Source organism: Etheostoma spectabile, chromosome 15 (assembly GCF_008692095.1).
Source record: "Etheostoma spectabile isolate EspeVRDwgs_2016 chromosome 15, UIUC_Espe_1.0, whole genome shotgun sequence".
NCBI classification, from domain to species: domain Eukaryota; kingdom Metazoa; phylum Chordata; class Actinopteri; order Perciformes; family Percidae; genus Etheostoma; species Etheostoma spectabile.
This window is the reverse complement of record NC_045747.1, coordinates 54987-76106: the sequence shown is the minus strand read 5'-3', so window position 1 is coordinate 76106 and position 21120 is coordinate 54987. Positions and strand designations below refer to the sequence as shown.

Here is a 21120-nt window from a genome sequence, read left to right as displayed (position 1 = left end):
TTTAGTAAGCGTGTTTTACGAAGCTATAAAAGCACTGATTATTTACATGGAGTCTTGTGGGTTTAGCGCGAACGACAATTTCCGGGACTTTATGTTTTAAAAACTGACTTAAATCTTTAACGAAAGGTCGACCCTCCTTAGAATCCTTCCATAATGTGTCAGAACACTAGAATATTAATCTGAGTCTGTCACGCAGCAAACCGAGCACTTTTATACGTAATACAAACTGGGAAATGTACCTATTACTAACACGGTAGCTTGTTTATATGCCGACTGGGGACGATCTGGTTTAATATCATGTCACAAGGAAAAATCTGTCCCTCAATTGGTTTTTATTGTTATCTGATTCTCATGAGAAACAAGCGCTTAGAGCAATAAAGCCAAAAGCGTGCATTAGTTCAGTAACATTACAACATTATGAATATTGAGCTTTCTATCTTGAAATAGTAAGACTTTCTATCTGAACATATAGGACTATTGGGCTTTTACTGATAATTTAGACTTTCTATCTTGAAATATTAGGACTATTAGGACTTGCGTAGCTTGAAATATTGACATTTCTAGCTTTGAATATAGACTTTATGACTTTGCTATTGAAATATTAAGACTTTTCTATCTCCAAATATTAGATTTTATCTTGAAATTTAGGACTTCTATCTTGACAGTAAGGATTTTTTACTCTGAAATGATTAGGCACTTTTCTATCTTGAAACATTCCCCTTCTAGGTGAGTGTGAGTATGAAGTAGCATCAGGGTGGTGGTCTCAAGAACCTTGGGGGGGGGGGAGCTTAGCCCCTAATAGAACGGTTTAGGTCTAGTGCCTTGTTTGAAGTTTTACAAAGTCCAAACGTACTTGTTTTGGAGGTAAAACACTTTTGAGCTGAAATTGTCCCTGGGTTTTGTCTGAGAAATTGGTCCCCTTACTTTATGGGCAAATGAAAGTTTCCTGATGTGAGAACTGTGTGAACAACCCAGAGTTTAAGGACTAGCTCAGGCCTGTAGTAGGGATAACAGGCAGGCTTATTGTTCTGTGTAAAAAAACATCAATGTCACTGGATGGGAGCTAACCGCCTTTCGGTCGCATATGCAATCCACTAAACATCAAATGGAATGCGTGCTCAGAGAGACATTTAATTATCAGCGTCTGTGCGGCTGCACCTCCACCTCCACCGCGCAAATTAGTGCCACTTTAGCCACCTACTGACTCCAGCACGTCTGACCTCCGGATGGCCATGGGCGCACCCCACAACTGCGCCGGAAGGCTCTGAACACTGCAGTTAAACACCACTCATAACTCAAAATGGTGGGAAGAATTGCGAGACTGTTTAAAGAAATGTTTCCCACTCTGACATCGCGAAGTAATTCACTTGTGGTAAAAACAATCGGGTACATCATCGATTTGGATTAGCATCGTTCTTCAAAAAAACCCCATTGTGCTGGAATCCACTCCATTCTCTCCATTGCCCTTATGTAGTTTGTTTTACTTTTATTACCAAGTGAAACAAATATTTGCAATATGTTTAATATCTGTGTCTCTCAATCTATTCATTTGCTGTATGTTATAAATGTCAAAACTCTGTAAATAATAGAAAGTCGCGTGATTAACACTTGCATTCAGTGTCGTGATGGTTTTTAAAAAAGATTCTGAAGGTAGTAAAAAAGGTCTTAAAAAGTACTTGTTACTAAAGGATTGCTGTACATACACTGCATAAAGGACATGTCCTGATCAAAGATACCTCCCAATTCCCTCACAGTGGGCGGAGTGCCTGGGTGGGGCCTGGAGGCCAGGGTGATGCCCATTCAGATTAACTATCTCTTGGATAAGGCATCACGGAGTGCTTGGTCCCAGAGCAATCCTTCAGTTTTATCTGAGTTTAACATTAGAAAATTACAGGTCATCCAGGTTTTAATATCCTGAAGGCACATTTGAAGTTTAGCTAACTGATTAGTTTCATCCGGCTTGATTGATAGATATATTGAGTATCATCTGCATAAAAATGAAGGTTTATGGAGTGCTTCCTGATAATATTGCCTAAAGGAAGCATATATAAGTGAACAGGATTGGACAGAGCACATATCCTTTTGGGACTCCATGACTAACTTTGGCGCACAGAGGATTCATCGTTAACATAAACAAACTGAAGAGCGTCGGATAAATAACTTAACCCAGTTTATAGGCAGTCCCTTTATGCCAATTAAATGTTCCAATCTCTGTAATAAGATATGGTGGTCAATGGATCAAAATGCAGCACTAAGATCTAAATACACAAGTACGCGATAAGTCCTTTGTCGTATGCAATTAGGAGTCATTAGTAATTTTCACAAGTGCTGTCTCTGTACTATGATGAACTCTAAATCCTGACTGAAAATCCTCAAATAAGCTGTTGCTATGCAAAAGTCACACAACTGTTTGGTGGCTGCTTTCTCAGAATCTTAGAGAAATGGAGGTTGGATGTATGTCCAATAGTTGGCTAAAACATCTGGATCAAGGTTGATATAGGTCTATAGTTGGCTTAACATCTGGATCAGGTTGGGCTTTTTCAGAAGGAGGTTATTACAGCTACTTTAAGTGCTGTGTATCATAGCCTGTTAATAAAGTAGATGTCTAGTAGAAAGTGTTTGAGTAATGGTAAAACTGCTTTAAGTAGCCTATTGGGGATGGGTCTGAAAGGCAGGTTGATGGTTTAGATGAGAATAATTGAATTAATTGATAAAGATCAAGTGACTGGCAAAGCAGTCAAAACATATATCTGTGTTTTACAGCTGTTTCTGAAGTTCCTAAGTTTAGAGATAAGTCAATGCCATTAAAGGCAGGTCTTGGGAATTTAGCTTCTAATAGTTATAATTTTTCATTGAAGAACCTCATGAGTTGTTACTACTAAGAGCTCTGGAATACTTGGCTCCGTAGAGCTGTGACCTTCCGTTACCTGGCTACAGAGCTGAAAGAAACCTTGGGTTGTTCCTATTTCCTCTATTAACGACCAGTATTACGCTGCTCTGGCATTACGGAGTCCTTCCTATACGTTTTAAACTAATCTTGCCAAGAAACGAAGTTTCCATTTGGTGAACGCCAAATCTTCTCCGTTTCCGGTGGATATTTGCTTTAATTTGCGAGTTTTCAGTGTTATACCATGGAGCTAACCGTCTTTGTTTTATTATCTTCTTTTTAGATTGTCCATTCAGAAACTTTCTTTTTATTCAATGTATTGGCAGGTGAAATGGACGAGAAGTGGGCCGGATGCCAGGGTGCTGCAAGAGCTGCAAGCAGCCGTGGAGCGTAGTTCTGAAGATACTGCCCAGCTACCATGAGCCCCATACTGCCTAGAAAGTGACAGAACACACACCCACCAGAGTGGACACATGTGGTTATAGTACCATCACCATGACCTGTTGTTGGCGACTGTTGATTATAAATGACCATGTTGTGAAATCCTTCTATAAACTGACAACTGACTCCATGATGAATTAAACACGCGTTTATTCTTGTGGTCAACAGTGAAATGCGTTTCCGGGCAGTTTTACGTGCACGGACCTGAGGAAACTTGTCTAGTACAGAGGTTCCCCAAAAAGGCCACTTAAACAATACGTGCTCAGGGTTATATTGGTTCCGCCTTGTGGGGCCTGATTGGTCAGCTATACTGTTGCTGGGTACATCCCTGCTCTCGCCTCTTCCTTCTTTTGCCTGTCTATTATTTCAGTTATCATTTACTTCACAGACAGCTATGTTCATTCCCTTCTTGTCCTGTTCCTCTGATTATCAGACCGTCCTCGAACTTCGTGTCCTGGCCTCACCATCTCCTCTTCTCTGCTCACTGTAGCTATCGACCAAGATAGCCCTCCTGTTCTCTCCCTCCTAGCCGTACCCGCAGCTGCAAAGCATAATGTATAATATGTCACACACACACACACTCTTTTTAGTCTTTGGTTAATTCAGCTATACTTTAAGCACTTTTACGTGGCCGTTCCTGAGTGCCCTGTTGTCATCACCAACCTCAGTCATTGTATTATTTTCCCACAACCATAATAACATTAATACATACATACGTTGTCAAATGTACATTTGAGGACATAAAGGTCCGTATCTGTCTCTCCAGGTGTTCTTTAAGTGTCACTATGACTACGACCGCGGCCACGACACCTGATTCCGCTAAGGAAGCAGGCTTAGGTTTGAGACAGGAAACATCCTGAGATAGTCAACCAGGATGACGTCAACTGGTGGCAGGTGGAGTACACAAAACATGTGTACACATTCTTACTTTTTTGTGTTCTGTTGGTTCTAATGTATATTGCTTGTGTGTGTGTTTTTTACGGGCCGTCATGTGGAGGGTGGTAGCACGGGGCTGATACCCAGTCAGATCGTCCTGAGAAGAGGAAAGCGTTTGTCAAAGAGAATGGACTGTTGCCAGCAGTAACTGGAAGAAAAAGAAAAATATTGTGACAATCAACAAGTGTACTTGTGTGTTTTCCCATCTTCAGGTCTTTTGCTGTCTTACACTGCCATCTGGTGGTGCAATGAAATGTCCTGCAAATAATGTAATTTATAGTAAAAGTACCATGATCGGGGGAATTTTGGCTACATCTACCACTACTACTCCAGTTGCAGACTAATCTCTGTCCACATTACACATTGGATCATATATAGGTTATCACATGACCATTTACATAGCACTGGGCATGCGTGTGCTGGTTAAACAGAACGTTTTTCTGATGTTACTCTGTGATTGGAAATCACACCAAGCGATGCTGGCTGCCGACGTCAGCTGATTGGATCAAACGTGTCACCCCCGAGCATGTTCAGCCGGCCCCTCCGCCGGACAACGGCAAGGAACACACCGACCACTTGAGTCCACCAACCTCGCCCGACTGTTTCTGACGGCCAATTATTGCTTGGTGTATCAGGGCCTAAGTCCATTTAACTGATAAGACTGACTGATGAGCAACTTTGTGCCTAACCCTAACCCTAGCTTACAAGCCCCCGCAGAGTCCCTTTCGAACCCAAATTGGGCTCACATTGTTTCCAAATTTTAGGGGCTTTGAAACATGTGAACATGTGGCGTAAAAGTAGCATAATATCTGTTTTAAACCAAACTGTAGTAGTGGAAATGTAGCCTTAATAAACCAAAGGTTATAAATTTCAAAATCTGCAGTCTAGCCCAAGAATAATATCAGTCTAAATAAGCTTCACTTGAAGGAATATTTGATAGTATCTGAGAAGAGTTACAGCAAAGCCAGAGATGTGAGAGTCATTTTTCCACCCCCCTTGAAGGGAACTAGATGAGAGGTCCAGTAACGTCGTCTTCTCTGGTTGCCGTATAAATTATCCAAATAGTCAAATAGTTTGCACCAATCCCCGATAATGATTGTATATGATTATCAGTCTGATCTGACTTCAGTTAAAGGTGTTATGACATGGTGCCTTTGTATGCTTTTATATAGCCTTAGGGTCCCTATACTGTATCTGAAGTCTCTTTATATAGACCGTATTGGTCCCTAATACTTACTATCTGAAGTCTCTTTTATATAACCTTAGTGGCCCTAATACTGTATCTGAAGTCTCTTTTATATAGACCTTAGTGGTCCCTAATACTGTATCTGAAGTCTCTTTATAGAGACCCGTGGGGTCCCTAATACTGTATCTTAAGTCTGGGGTGTAGCTGGGGGTGTGGCCTTAATCACCTGCCACTTTGCTTGTTTAAAGCCATGATGTCTCTCTCTCATGGGGGGTTAACTTCTCTGGGCGGTCAAGCAGAGAAAGGGAGTAACCTTTCTCCTTATGACCTCCACGGGTAAGATTCATAAGGCCCTATCTGAGCTTTCATTTTGTGAAAGCAGAGCAGACTCCCCAGGGCTCGGTTTAACACCTATCACCATTTCCTAGCCACCGGGGACCATAGGCAGTGCTGGGGAACTCATATTAATGCTAAACAAAACTCATAATGTGAAATCTTCATGCCATGGACCTTTAACTACTGCTATTCTTCATTCATGTGACAGGTAATCTTGTACTGGTGTCGGAGGGAAAAAGAAGAAGAAATGATTATGTAGACCACCAAAAATCAGGTAACAAAGCCAACTGTGGTTGGATTTGTCTGGCCCCTTGGTTGTAAATTATGTCATACTATTTAATTCTACCTGTAAAACAGTGAAACTTCTTTTTACCCTCTTTTTTTCTAACTCTTCTTTCACATTGTCTTTCCCTCTACCCTACATTCTGTCACTTGAACCTTCCTCTCTTTCTTCTTGTCTCAGAGTTCGACAACACGAGTATTGCTTACGAGGAGGTTGGCCAAGGTCCCACCTTTCAAGAGGAAACTCTGATTTTGATTGGTGCCCAGGGTGTGGGCGCGGAACGAAGACAAGCTTCTACTGAGGGACCCACTACTCTTTGGCACCACCATTCCATGTATGAAGTTAATATATATTAAAGTATCTATTGCTAGGCTCATTAGAGCTGTAATCCTTAAGATCTCTGTGTAAACCTTATAGGGCAGAGATCAAGATGATACATCTATTAGGTGCAATTTTTACATAAATTGATTTAAAAAATAAAGCTTCTTAAGATGAGGGAAATGCCTGTTTGGTGCATACCTAACATGTCTGGGTTTTGGTTCTGTCCAGACACACCTCCAGAAAGCCCAAAAGGAAGATTGCGAGAGTCGTGTTACGCCTTCACCATCCGCAGCAGAGGAGGCCGACATTAAGAACGGCGCTATCTCGAACCATGGAGAGTACGACGGCAGCCTCTATGGCTCAGATCGACTCCATACATGATGGTGGAGCAGGTCGCGTCTGCATACTGGACGTCCAACCCTCAGGTTTGCATATGTCCCCGCACAAACACATTAAGAAGCAACCTAACACTTTATTTAGCATGGAAATCCCCGTAAACATAATAAATACGTTCAAAGCAGACTAACTTCCCTGTCCCTTCTAATTCAATTCAGTCATTCAATTTATTTATAGTAACAATTCATGACAAGAGTTATCTCAAGCACAATCAATAGAGTAGGTCTAGACCCACTCCAGAATTTACAAGGCCCCAACAGTTCTAGTAGTCTCCTCCAGAGCAAGCTACAGGGCCACAGTAGAGGAAAAACTTCCTTTTAGGCAGAAACCTCGGTCAGGACCCGGCTCTTTTGTATGCGGTGTCTGACGGGCCGGTTGGGATTAGAATGAAGATGGCAATAACAAAATAGAAAAAATTAGTATTTGTAGCAGTTCTTTGTAGTATTCATGGCATAGCAGGACGCTGTGCTGGCATTACAAAGGCACAGCAGGACGTAGCAGGACGTAGCGGGCACTGCACTTCTGTTACCCCACACATCGTACGTATCACAGATCATTCTCTACTACTCCCACAATGTCTACACTAATGATTTCTGTTTGTATATGCCATGGGGTGAGTAAACGTGGCCATAACCTTTTACCAGTTTTGGATCACTAGTGTGTAGGTATGTGGGTGGATAATATCTGCAACGTCATATACCTTTGTAGAAAATGTTGTCTGTGTTTTTGCTTCATTGGTAATCATGGAAATAATGTGAAGGCTGTGTTTTTTGTGTCAGACTGGTTTAAACAACTCCAATGGTGTCTGCCACCACTGTTTTGTAACACCACCACCGGCGTGTGGTGTTTCTTAGCACAACGCTGCAGTAGATGCTTCTCAGAGGCCAGCAGATCTACCGGGCTCCCAGGTGTGGCATGTGACAAGCTGTTGTTGCAGAAAAGAATTGTTTCTCATCTGCTTACCTCGTTCAATAAAAAAAATATAAATAAATGTGTCGGTCAAGGGTCATGTGACTGTCCAAACCATCAACTGACATTGTGCAGAGTTCACAGTTATGCCAGTCAGTGTTAGCAGCTGGAGTCTCCACTTGTTTTAACTCTCCAAGTGTTTGGTGTTTTGTGTGTTCCTGTTGTATTCCAGTCCCTCAAGTGCTGAGGACCTCGGAGTCTTGCCCCTACGTTTGTTCCTTCAGTCTCCAGAGTTTGAGGTGGTCTCAAGGCGATAACCACTCTGCCGCAGATTCAGGGTGTGTTTCCTAAGGCGCTGACGGTAAGGAACACTTTGTTCTTCTTTATTTCTTCTTCTTTTTATTTTGATGAAGCCGAAGCTGTTATTTGTCACACCCCCACATTCAACTCTAATAGTTCCTGTGTATTTTGGTACCCGACCATATATTGTACTTAATCTTTTATATTAGATATGATAGCCATATACAGTGATTTTTAAACACCTACAATAGGATGGCAATAATTCAATAGATATTTTATTCGTTTTTTTAATGGATCATATTGTGCATGAAATCATATCAAGATGTTGGATATACAAATACATTGTCTCAATTAGCACATACTATCGCAATTTTTCTGAAAAATCTGTTATGAAACCTATTTGAGAGAATATCATTTGAGATTGGGCTGATTTGTTTTAACATCACATTATTTTTTGCATGTATGTAAACATAGTCATTATAGCGAAAAGATATTATAATAAATACTAATAATATAAATCGTAATTTCACTTGAAACTGTTAACAAAATTAATGATGATTTATGTATCTAAATGTCCTTTACATATTTTTGTTTGTTAAGCACCAGTTTTTACCTTACAATATTGACATTGTATATTTGGTCAGATTATTGTGATATCTGATTTTCTTCATATCGCCCTGCCCTACTTACCAAACATATTTTGTTTGCCATTTTTCACCAAACAACCCATCCCAGTACAGTCAGATAATAACCCCTGTCCACAATCATCTCTCTTCATCCTCATATCCTTTCATGAAGTGGTTTTATACACTTTTTAAACTTGATCATGTTTTAAACCGCTCCAAACCCTCTATAAAGTCCCCCCACAGAGAGTGCTGCACAACATTTTAAGTTTGTTTCATACACTTAGAGACAACTAACACATTTTAAGCCAAGAAGGGTGGGACCACTCATATAAACTGGAAATAGATTCAGAGAAAAGGTCCTGAGATTACAATACAGTCTAATAAGAACACGCCATAGCAAGTCATGTGTCTTTGCGTTTCAGGATGAAGAGCTGCAGAGGACGTGCGATGAGAGCACTAAGATCCAGGCGGCCTGCGGTCACTACTTTGACCTCAGCATCATCAACGACAACTTGGATGAACCTACCGCACCGTCAAGGTTGCCCTGGAAACATTTCTAAAAACCCCCAGTGGGTCCCCGTCACCTGGTTTTCTAGATGAGGTGTGGAGGGCAGAGTAGTGAACAGAAGGAAGAAACAGTGGGCACTTAAAATCATGGAAGTTCTTATTTTAGATTATAACAGAATTAATCTGACCGTTCAAGTTGTCTTGCTAAAGTAACTGCTTTGTGGAAAATAACCGGATTTTATTTTTTTCAAAGGGGTGGATTAGACGTCCGGTATTCATCAGGATTTTAATTTTCTGTGTAGGAGGATAGAAAGAGGGAAGAAAAAGAGGTGAAAAAGGAAAGAAAAGAAAGATGAAATTGTGACATGTGTTGAGAATTCACGAATTTTACCTAACAGTGGGTGTGTGTGTGTGTGTGTGTGTGTGTTTGTGTGTGTGGAGCTTTTTGTATGTTTTTAAATTATTGTGTGCCATACTGACAATGCTCATCATTTATATTTCATGATTGGGGAGATTACTCTCAAAGCTATGGGGGTTAGTAGAGTTGTTACTACACCTGATGCTTGATCATTTTAACACCCATCATGACTTAGAATCAGAGACCACAAATATCTTCAAACTGCTCAGCATCAGCAGTCCAAACCCAAAGGTCTTCAATATTACACAGCAATTAATGAAAGTCACGATTTCTTTCTAATATTTTAACCAAAACATTTTTATGGCCACTATTTGACTATTCTTTTCTGCCATAACATAATAGCTTCAACGCAGTTGTAAGTTATCATAAGACCAACACATGCAACGCCTCTATTGCTGTGTAAAGCACGATGATGCAGAAGCCCCAGATTTCCTAATTTTTAATTTATTTTTTATTAGAGAATGTTTTACTGGCCAAATTATGTTAACACAACAAAACCTCACTGTCCATCCGTTCTCTGTCCTTTGTGTCCAGTCATAGCCCCCATTGTCTTATCGTGTTCTTTATTTAATCACCCCTTGTTGTCCTTCACTCGAATTGCAATCAACACTTTTGTTGACGCTTATTTGTGTTTAACTTTTTATGTTGTTTTCCCCTCTTTTAAACACTTTGATGCTTTTTTTCAATGTGTTAATCACTTTTTTACACTACTTATTAACTTTATTTTTTACCAGTTATTTTTGGAATTTATGGCCAAACCTCATCTATAGGAAGTATAACTAATGTATGAGTTAGAAAAACAGAAATTAGGAATTATTTTGACTAAAATTAAAGGATGTATTTGATGGATAATCACAGACTGGAATAGTCAATTACCTTATTCATTTACCATAATATTTGCGAACCCTTCAATTTTTTCTCTCCAGATGCTATAAATTGAATAAGACACCCCAAAATAAATGAAAGTAGAGATTGTACTTGCCCAAGAACGTTGTGTGGAGTCAATCATGTTTTTTGGGTAATTAACAAAGAACAGTGATATGGGAACAACAGGTCAATTGACCCAAGGACAACATGAGGGTTAACGCAGTCACACAAACACCATTCCATCTCTGAACCAACAACTACCCCAGGTAATGAAAAGGCAGATAGGCCTCACAATACACATCACTATCTAAGTCAGTTGTCATATGTAGTCAAGAAGAAAAAAAAAAAAACATCTGAGTCATCTCGGGGGGTCCCATAGAAAATTGGTTGTAATGTACTGTCTTTCATCACATGTAACAAGCAGGTCACCGTAGAAGACCTGTAATTCAGTGTGAAAGTTCCACTCAGGCAGAGGTTATCTCATTTTTTTTTTAACAAAGCTAGGAAGGGCTCAAGGTCTACTGCTCTTACTTCAAATGGGTGTCAATGTTGGCATGTGTTAGCCAAAAACAACTGTGACTTTGTCCCATTACTGACTAGCTAAGCTAACAAACAGACCGGAGTTTGGTAACTGACCCTTGCAATCTTGTTGCTCCAACAACTTTATTTCCCTTTTTATTGAATCAAATGTGTACAACGGTGACCACACAAACATAGCATAGGGGAAATAGAACAGGGTTGAATCTTAGTAGTTAGCTCACCAGTTTTCAACAATTACTGATTCCTATTTTGTAAAGAGTTGCAATTAACCTTGCTGTAGCCCCTTTGTGTGTGACTAGGCAGGTAGTGGCAGATGCACCTTATCACCACATAATGGTTTATAACTTGTTTAAGGTATATCGAGTGCGTCCCATGTCCCAGAACAACCTGGTCTCACGCCAGTTCGTAAAATGTCACGTTTTTTGATTTACTTGATTTGTGTAAGTCATGATTTTCTCGTTATTTTGTGTACTGTCACAATTTTTGAACGGAACATTTCCAAACACCATGATACTGGGCTGCTCTGGGGCCACCACAGGAAAAATTCAGATCCGTTTTATATTTAGATCTAATTGGATTACTTCGCTCAGTTTCCTCACATTTGAGACAGACATTTGTGTTAAACACATAAAATGCAATTGTTCATATGTGTTTAAAAGGTAAAAATAAATATAATGTTAAATCTACATACAAATCAAAATCACATATTAACTCTAATCAAACTTAAATGTTAAATCTAAACGTTGATCTAAATGTAAATGTTTAGACAATATGGGATAGCCTACTCTATTCTTTGTTCGACCTGCGCTGATCCACAGCCGGGGGCGTGGTCTATTAGCATATTTTCTAAAACATTTAGCTTTACATTAAACATTGGGATTAGATTGAATATTATAAGAAACATTTAGATTTTTACATTTAAATTACTATTTAAATTTACCATTTCATTTAGTTTTAGATTAGTGCTGTCATTAAACGTCTTTATTTCGGCGTTAACCCCACCCTTTTAACGGTGTCTTTTTTGTGATTGCTAAAGATTACCGTTCTTTTTTTTCTAGCAAACTTTTTTTTTTTTCACGTGCTGTTGCAACAACTAGTAAACGTAAGTAAAACTATAACACCCACCGGATCTAGCTAGACCAAAGCCACACAACGGGCACGCCGCACACATGCCGTCTGGGCTCGTGAGCCGGCCAAGAGATTAACGTTGTGTTGCTGAGTGGACGGCGAGCGTGAGACGCTGAAATGACGGCGATAAGATTCTGGATTTAAAGTTTCCTTTTTAAAAGTTGCCAGATGTTCTACTGATCAGACCAACGGATCTGTGGTTTGGTCGTTGTGAACTGAGCTATCATCATCGCAGCTGATGCTGATTTCTAGTGTGTGTGTGTGTGTGTGCGTGTGCGTGTCTGTCTGTCTGTCTATATATATAACTAATATATTTTTAAACACTACAGTAGGCTATATGCCGATGTTTTCATAAAAAAACATTTGCACAAAGCAGCTGAGCCACCTTTCATGTTGATCAGAGCATTAAAATGAGAAAAAAATACTGGGACAAAAAGAAATGATGGACATTTACAATAGATAAAAATGTGTGATTAATTGTGATTAATATTTCAATTGTTTGACAGCACTAGTTTAGATTTAACCTTTAAAGATTTAGGTTAAACATAAAGATTTAAATTTATTGTTTTGCTTTTTATATTAATTTTATGAACATATTGTTGACAATTGCAAAGAGCTTGTTTTACACAATTTCTTTCTTAAATAAACAAAATTTAAAAGGTCCTAATGTGAGAAAACTTAGTTAAAAACCACAACTATACCTGCTGTAAAATTGTATCTGAATTTTACATTTTACATTCTATCGTGTAATTTTCACTTTTAATTTAGTTAGTATAGTATTTTTAATTCTCTTTTTAACTTAGCTGGTGATAAATTAAGGTGTGAGATTCCTGCTTAGTATTTTACAGTATGTGCCACTTTAGTGCAAACTTTGAGAATGTCATCAGTTAGACACTTTACACAGTTGCCTACAAGTGAACTATTCAATTCAATTTTATTAATAGTATCATTCATAACAAGAGTTCTCTCGATAACACTTTACAATAGAGCAGGTCTAGACCCCACTCCAGAATTTACAAGGACCCAACAGTTCTAGTAGTTTCCTCCGAGCAACAACAGGCCACAGTGGAGAGGAAAAACCTCCTTTTAGGCAGAAACCTCGACAGACCTAGACCCAGACCAGGCTCTTGGTAGCGGTGTCGGACGGGCCTTGTGGATTTAGAGTGAAGAGTGGAAATAAGCAAAAATAGTAGTTTGTAGCAGTTCTTTGTAGTAGTTGATGGCTATAGCAGGCACTGTGCGGCATTACAAGGCCCGCAGGACGTAGTGGGCACCGGCAGAGTGTAGCAGATGAACATGGCACCGCAAACCAGAACAGAACTGAAGCACTTCCTAGTATAGGTGTGAAAGTATGAAGACCATTTCAATTTTAACAAATTTGTGTTCATTTTGTTTTTCATAAGATTTTCAATTGTTGTGAACTCTGGGCCACCGTACATGTGACGCTGTTCATGGGCGCAACTGCAGACCGAGCTGCTTGTTTGTACTCAGATTTTTTTATTGTGGGCAGCTACTGGAATTTTGATGTACATGAGAGATGAAATGTTTGTCAGTAACCAATACTTGGGGAAAAAGCAACCCTCAGATCAGTTTTGTTCACCGCATTAGGAGACATTTTGAGTGCTCAGTCTTTGTAAACTGACAAAAGACATTTTATTTATGCTCTAGTTTTTAAAAGTGGCTTGAAAAATAGCAGATATTTGTGCAGCGCATATTGGGTATTTCTGGAGTGTTTGGTGTTGAGAAACACATTTGTTTGTTGCTCTGTCAAAGACATTCCAAAACCTCACTGTCCTTTTTCTATAAAATCTCATGCAATAAACCATTTTTGTTACGTCTCTTACTTAAAGACTATTTATATAATGAACGTTCATTACATTCAAGCCATTGCCAAATGAATCGCTACAAGGCTGATTAAGATATCAGCTCCACACAACTCTCTCGGTATTTCTCAGCATAGCTGTGTTTACAAAATGGTGTAGTCGCTGGTAATTTGCATCCAGAAGCTTGAGTCCATGCCTGAAAAAGGAAACAACAACGTCAGCTTTGGGACGAAGAGGCATTGAAATACCCCCTTCATCGTGTTTTTTTCATACTCCGTGAAGTTGGTGCTGATCACGCTTGTTCATTGGACGCGCCAACATTGTTGTTGTCATTACTATAGAATGTGACCCAAACCTCACACTATAGCTTGATGATCATATTCATTACATGCACACATTTAGTACAGCCGTAAGTCTTATCCCGTTTGAATAAATGAAATACTGTATGAAATAGTGGCGTTGCCTGTAGACTTATATGTGCCAATATATTTTTGAAGGGTGCATTCCAAAATTTAATATGCAAGAGCGCGTATGCATAAGAAAAAGCAACCTTAAAGGGATACTCCAGTGATTTAACATTGCGATTCCGTAAAGCCAGGGAACTCATAGAAGCCAGATTTAAACAAGAATGGTCAAAATGGAGCAGCAGAGGCGGAGATATCCTGACTTTTATTATGGGTCCAGCTATTGTTTAGGCTTTAGAAATTTCTCTCAGAGCAAAACTACATACACATTTGACAGGCCGAGTAATACTCATGACCAGGATGTTGGATGTGTAAATCCTGTGAGTGCTCCTTTAAGTTCAATAGACTGCATTTAAAATTAAATCTTAAACAAAATTACAGTCACACATGGCTGTAAAAACGGACAGGGAATCTTGAGCTTGAACGTTGTAATTTAGTTGTCGGACTGACGATGTTCCTATTTCTGTCTATACTGATAAATAATTGATTTTGATTGATCGCAATTGTCTTTCTTTTTTCTTGTGCTTACAATGTGCAGCATTGTGCATTATAATAAGTGTTATACATGTTACAAACAACAAGGTGGCCCAAGTAGCAGAACCGGGTGGTACAGTGGTGCATGGACATAGTTGTTTGATATTCCTTCCCGTGTCCCTTTGTAATCTTTGTGTGTTGGTCTCCTGTTCCTGTCGGTGTCGCTAAACTGTCTGAGCACACGGACAGCTGGCTGTGGAACCCTTTTGTTTTCAGAGGTTTCCTTTTGTTTTAGTGGGTCTGAGCCCGGGTATGTGGGAACGCCAGTAAGCAGCAGCGCTACGCGCGTTCACAGATGTGGAACCTATTGTTGTTCAGATTTTCCTCCCATATTATCCTTCTCCGCATAAACTCCCCGCTGCACCTAAACCCTACATGGTGGTGGTGTGCCATTTCAGGACTGGTCCACAACGCCAAAGACCTCAAAGCGTCAAAAATGGACCTCCACCACCACTAGGTGGCGGTATCACAGAAAAAAAACACATTAAAAACTTATTCCATGTTTTCCCTGACCTGCTGGGATCTGGTATATAGGCCAACGCCCATTTCGCCTAGTTTTAATGCATACCAAAATTGCGATATCGAAACCCACTATTCGAACTCCTCCTAGACGTGCCATGCCATCTGCCCAAAACTGGCACATAGCCATCGTCCAGCCGCCTGACAAATTGTTGTCAGAACTTTAATAGAATCAAAATGCGCATAGTAACCATAAAACAATTGTAGAGCTAACTAGAAAACCCACTTTGGCATATTTTGGCCAAAATAAATGCTGTCAGGCCAAACTTTTGATTATTTCTTTCGATTACACCTGAGGCTCTAACACACATTTCCTAACTAACATTGGCCACTATGGACCTACAACATCAACAAAAAGTGTAATCTACCTCATGACACCCTCATTCCGCATTTTTACAAATTTGATGGGTACCATCTGTCATGCCGATACCCCTTTTACAGTGGGCATTGATTTGTTCAAGTAGGCGATGCCGTATATGGAACCAAGTTTGGATTAACCACTTACATTTATGTGAATACAGAAATTAACATGTACCAATGTAAAATGGGTATGTTGACCTGACTTACCACATATTGCCATGTTACCACTATGGGGCCTGCAATGATGTCAATCTTGTTTCTGTCTATAACTCCCACAAATACGGTCATCAAACATAAAAAATCGTTTACTCCATGTTTTTCACTAAATCAGGCGAGTCAAGGATACGCCACGCCCATTTATCACTTAAGTTTTTTTGCCAATCGCTCTAGCACAAAACCTACTGTTTTTCGAACCTCGTCCCTGGCCGTGCACAGATCTGCACAAACCTTGTGTACGACTGGGTCGTATTTTTTGTGTCGCTGTGTTTGGTTGGCATGTCCTATTTTTTTTCTTTATGCACCAATAGGCCTGTTGCCAGTGCTCAAGCTGATTGGGAGGCCGGAGTTCCGATCTGGAATTGGTTGCAGCTGCGCACCACCGTCTATAGAACTGGAGCAGATGGCGATGCGGGAGAGAGACCCAGGGAACCAGCAGCCGTCCCGTTTCTCCTCGCCTCCCAACTGCCACACTTGTTTCTTGCTTTTGTAAAGTTCAGTTCCTATTGTACGGTGGACCTTTCATGTTTTTAGTTTCTCCTGTTTTTGTTTAGTTAGGAGGTATCTTGTTATTCTTTTGGGGGCCCTTATGGTTTGTGTAGGGTTTCTTATCGTACTCCTTTCAAGACAGGGTTGTTTTTGTTGCTTGTGTGTTAATACTAGGCCACCCTACAGTTAGTTAGTTTTGTTTCTTTGTTTACAACTTTCGTTTGAACCCATATAATGATATGATTGTGTCGCCATAAATATTGGACCTACAATATGTTTTGTGGCTTCTTGGGACGGGGAAATGGTGGCATTAAAACCGCTTATGTTGCGTCCTAGGCTCACGCCCTAACTGAGGCATAACAGCTGGTAGTACCAATCTCATGAGGGTGACAAAAACATTGTCTAATTATTTTGCTACGTTAACGTTGCACATTGACAACCAAACTAATTGTTCTGTTTGTAAACTACCAACACATATATGATTCCTGCTAAATACATGTCATCAGTAAGACTTGAGAGGCAGTATTTGACATCTCCTCCCTATCTCTAATACCAAATGTGCATAATTGGCTTTAGGGGGCGCTATCTTCAACGTTTGTTTGGTTTTGTCAAACAACTCAAATGCATTTGCAATGGAAATGTGTTCATTTCAATACACTTGTAAGTTAATAATATACTAGTTGGAACACACTTCTTGGACTAAAGCTACACGTGTGCCCCGTTCCGCTGACGTTTTTTGTTTTTTTTTAAAGTGTTTTATGTGGAATTGTGTGTTTGTGTAATATAAACATATTTCTGAATTTGTGTTCCGTTTTCTTTATTTGTTCTTATGGTCCTACACCTTTAACATTTCATGTCCTCCTTGGTCAGGCACAAATATTCTAATAGCCCTGTTTTCTGACAAGAATGATGTCATAGATGGAATATGCCAACAGGTGATTATGTTTTGCCAAGCTTTTGTAGAAAATGAACAGCAGACGACCCAGGGGTCAGTCAGTCCCTCGGTCACGCCTCTCAATATTTCCTGACGGTTTTGCCTCTCCGCGTTACGTTTTTCGGTTCCGCTATCACAGAGCTCCCCGTTTTTCGCCATGCCAACTGGCGTGGGAGGCTTGGACCCTGTGGTTAACTGCTTGCAGTTCTAGTTTTTTTGATCATTAAATCCTAAACACTCTCCTGACCTTTCCTGCCTATCTCTGCGTTTGGGTCCTCACTATCCCTACACCATCACAGCCAATTCCCAGAAAGCAAGTGCTACACATTTCCCATTCAAAGCCATATCTGCTTTGGAACCGCATCTTTGTTCACAATCAATGCATTGAATTACGGATTTCACTAATACAGGTTATTGCAGTATATGGTATCCTAAGCATTGTGAAAAGAGCACCAAATTGGTGCGGGTGCTGTACTTGATCGAGGGGAGGTAGCTTAGGTGATGACAAGTCGCTCTCTCTTCTCTGTCTCCATGGTTCATGCGTGGAAACTGCAGCTGCTCTTCGTCTTTGCGATGAATTTCCAAAATGTCATGTGTTAGAATCCTCCGCAGTGGAAGAATGGAGACAGTGTCTCCTGACACTGACTCTAATACATGTCCTATGTTATGTTGACAGGCTGAACAACCCACCAAGTGCCTGTAGCTAGCTCAAAAAACATAGCCATCCAAGGATAATTCACAGCTCCTGGTAGATCACTATGTCAATTATGGTTAGTAAGCTAGCACTTAAAATCTTTCTGAATTTTATTCACATTCCCTATAAAGATGTTGCATTCTGGCGTGTAAAAAAGCACTTTAGCTTTACTCAGCTATGTTGTAACTTTTTAAAATACAAGGCCTCTTGATGACACCAATGCTCCACCTCAACCTCACCATCTTGCATTAAGAGCAGGCAGCCAAATCGGTCCTTTATGGATTGTGGTTTAGGAAAGGTTTTCAAATCGATTCTTACCCTACATGCTTCTTTTTTTAATTAAATGATTTACCCTAATATTTATGGTTTTAATGGGTACGGTGACTCCTAGGTCGCTTCTACCAAAACGACTGTAAAGTGAAAATGTGTGAACAATCTATCTTAATATCTTCTTTAACAAATGACTGACTGACTGATGTGGTGTCATTTCGTTTTAGAAACATTACTTTTTAGACATGTCTCATGAATGATCTTGCCTCTAGAAGTGTATAATCCTAGAATTCAACTTTTTGTTTTGTTAAAGAAGGCAAGAGAAAGTCACAATCAATACTAAACAATCACAATAATTCTGGATGGCAATAAATGAAATCCAGACGAGTAGTAATCGTGTCACATCCCCTCCCAACCCCAGCGAGGTTCAGCCAAAAACGGGGCAGGATACACATGAAAAGCTATCGTTCCACACTAATGCCATGCTATACCCTGTAACCCCTGCTAATGACTGACCTACTACTACACCTTATTCACTGTTCCATACTCTTTCACCGTTACTGTGTTGCCTCTGTACATCACCCCCACACAGGCCCGTCAGACACCCCCACCAAAGAAGAAAACTGGTGTCTGTTTCTTCTTTCTTCCTAAACGGAGTTTTCCTTACCACTGCCCGCACTGTTTGCTTGCTCTGGAGAAACTACTAGAACTGATTGGGCTTGGCAAATTATATGAGTGTGGTCTAGCCCTATGATTTGTAAGTTTTTGAGAGAAGCTTTTTGTATAATTTTGACCCAAGAATAAATTGAATTGAATCTTGTGACACCATGCTCACTTTTGACTCTGTGACTACCTATTCCTACAGACCTCTAAACATCTGTATATTTTAATTACCCCAGCTAAGTGGCGCTAGGGCTGGTTTTTGTACATTATTCGAATGGAGTTGCCAAGGAACGTGTGGTGTCACTGGTTGTTTTTTTATTATTACCCCCACCTGCACTGTGCCTTCACACCCTCCCTTTACTAGCTCCTGCCTCTGCGTGTAGTGCTATTTTTTTAAGAGGAAACACCTTGTTGTGGATAGCTTTTAATCTGTCTTCTCTTCCAACGTTCTCTCTCTCATTCTTCATATTCCTACCTTCATCTACCTCTCTCTCTCTCTCTCTTTTTTTGGATTATTTCGCAGTCTACCTCAGTATTTTCTGTATTTGCTGCTTTCTCCAGTCCTTGCAAAGTTTCTGCACAGTGGGGCCCCGCTCTCCTCTCTATGTGTGATGGTGCCACTTGGTGTGCTTCAGCTGTGTGCTGTCTGCTGCTGGCCGGCGGTCGCCTCTTTATCGACCACCGAGGAACGCTACAAGGGTTCAGCGAGAAGGCTGAGGCCATCCAGACCTCCTTGGTCCAAATCAAGCGAATGGCGCCACAGGCTGAAGAAGGTAAAAAAAGCTTGCTTCTTGTTGTCTTGAGTCCTTGATATTTAGATTATGTGCAGATACGTTACTGTCCTGTCTACCATAGCTTTGTATGAAGCGGGATTGTTTGCTAGGTACTTGGAAACACAACCCTTACGCCATAGCCTACTGTGAACTTCTCACAAAATATTTGAAACATGCCGCGGCAACGCACACCGCTCGTCGGTGGCTTGGTAGCGTTATATTTCTCACCAATTCATTATCTGGTTCTCCTTCTCCATAAACGCTGTAAAGTAAGGGATTCACTTTCCTGCCCAGATTTCCACAGGGGTCCCCCTACTTTGTTTTTCTCACTATGGCTTTAAAGTAGGTACTTGCTCCGAGTAATCGCCGTCACTCTCTCACACTCTCCACACACCACGACACACAACCCTATCCGGTGCCCTGCTATTGTCGTAAGACAAGGGCACTTACATAGGTGAAAGCTCTGCTGGAGCCTTCTGTAGAACAATAACCGTCTTGCGCTCAACCCTCCAATAATTGACAAATAATCACGAGTTCGGCAGTTCCATTCCCCCACCATTAACTACACACAGCATCAATATTTTTGACATATTCTGGTAGAAGAGTATCGCCTTGGAATTTTTGGAACTTTGGAAGAACTAAAGAGTCCCCTCCAGGAAAACGTGAATGTGTGATGCATTATTTTACCGCATAATCAGCCAAAGTCCTGCATATTTAATCGCGGGCTGAGCAATTTTTTCAATATACGTCCGCAGCTCAAATTGCAGATTTCCACGCAAATACATGCGGGCTTCTGGCATGATTTCATATCCCTGCATTTTCCTTGCAAAAAAGTCACTAATCTTAGCAGAAAATGAAAATGTTAGTTCGACATTCCCCAATAGCCGCCACTTTTCCCCATGTTGCCATGGAACTTATGAAGTGGAGGACGTAATCATATCGACAAGACAAGCTCATTTTACTTCATCAACCAGTTTGTTTAGCTATTTAAGTCCTCAGCAAGGACACCATTACAAGGAACCTGCTCCATCCTTTTCTCCCACGTTTTTCACGTTCGTTAATTACACATCTTGAAATCCAAGCGAGCAAAACGAGCACTTTTATGAACGTAAATACAAACTGGACAATTATCCTATTAACTTACACTGTAGCTTGTTTATGCCGACTGGAGCGATCTGGTTTAATATCAATGTCAAAGGAAAATATGTCCTCAATTGTTTTTATTGTATCTGATTCTCAATGAGAAACAAGCCTTGAGCAATAAAGCAAAAGCTGTCAGTAGTTCAGTAAACATTACAAC

At 40.3% G+C, this 21120-nt stretch overlaps 1 protein-coding gene and 1 long non-coding RNA gene across 2 annotated transcripts in view; one reads left to right on the top strand and one right to left on the bottom strand.

Annotated features, from left to right (window-relative positions):
* Window positions 1–4269, bottom strand: part of LOC116703645 (uncharacterized) — a 21026-nt gene extending 16757 nt beyond the window's left edge. Inside the window, exon 1 of the long non-coding RNA XR_004335477.1 lies at window positions 4257–4269. This is a non-coding gene — a long non-coding RNA (uncharacterized LOC116703645). The remainder of the gene's footprint in view (window positions 1–4256) is intronic.
* Window positions 1–21120, top strand: part of LOC116703639 (MAGUK p55 subfamily member 2) — a 99225-nt gene that overhangs the window by 42988 nt on the left and 35117 nt on the right. The gene's annotated exons all lie outside the window — the stretch shown is intronic.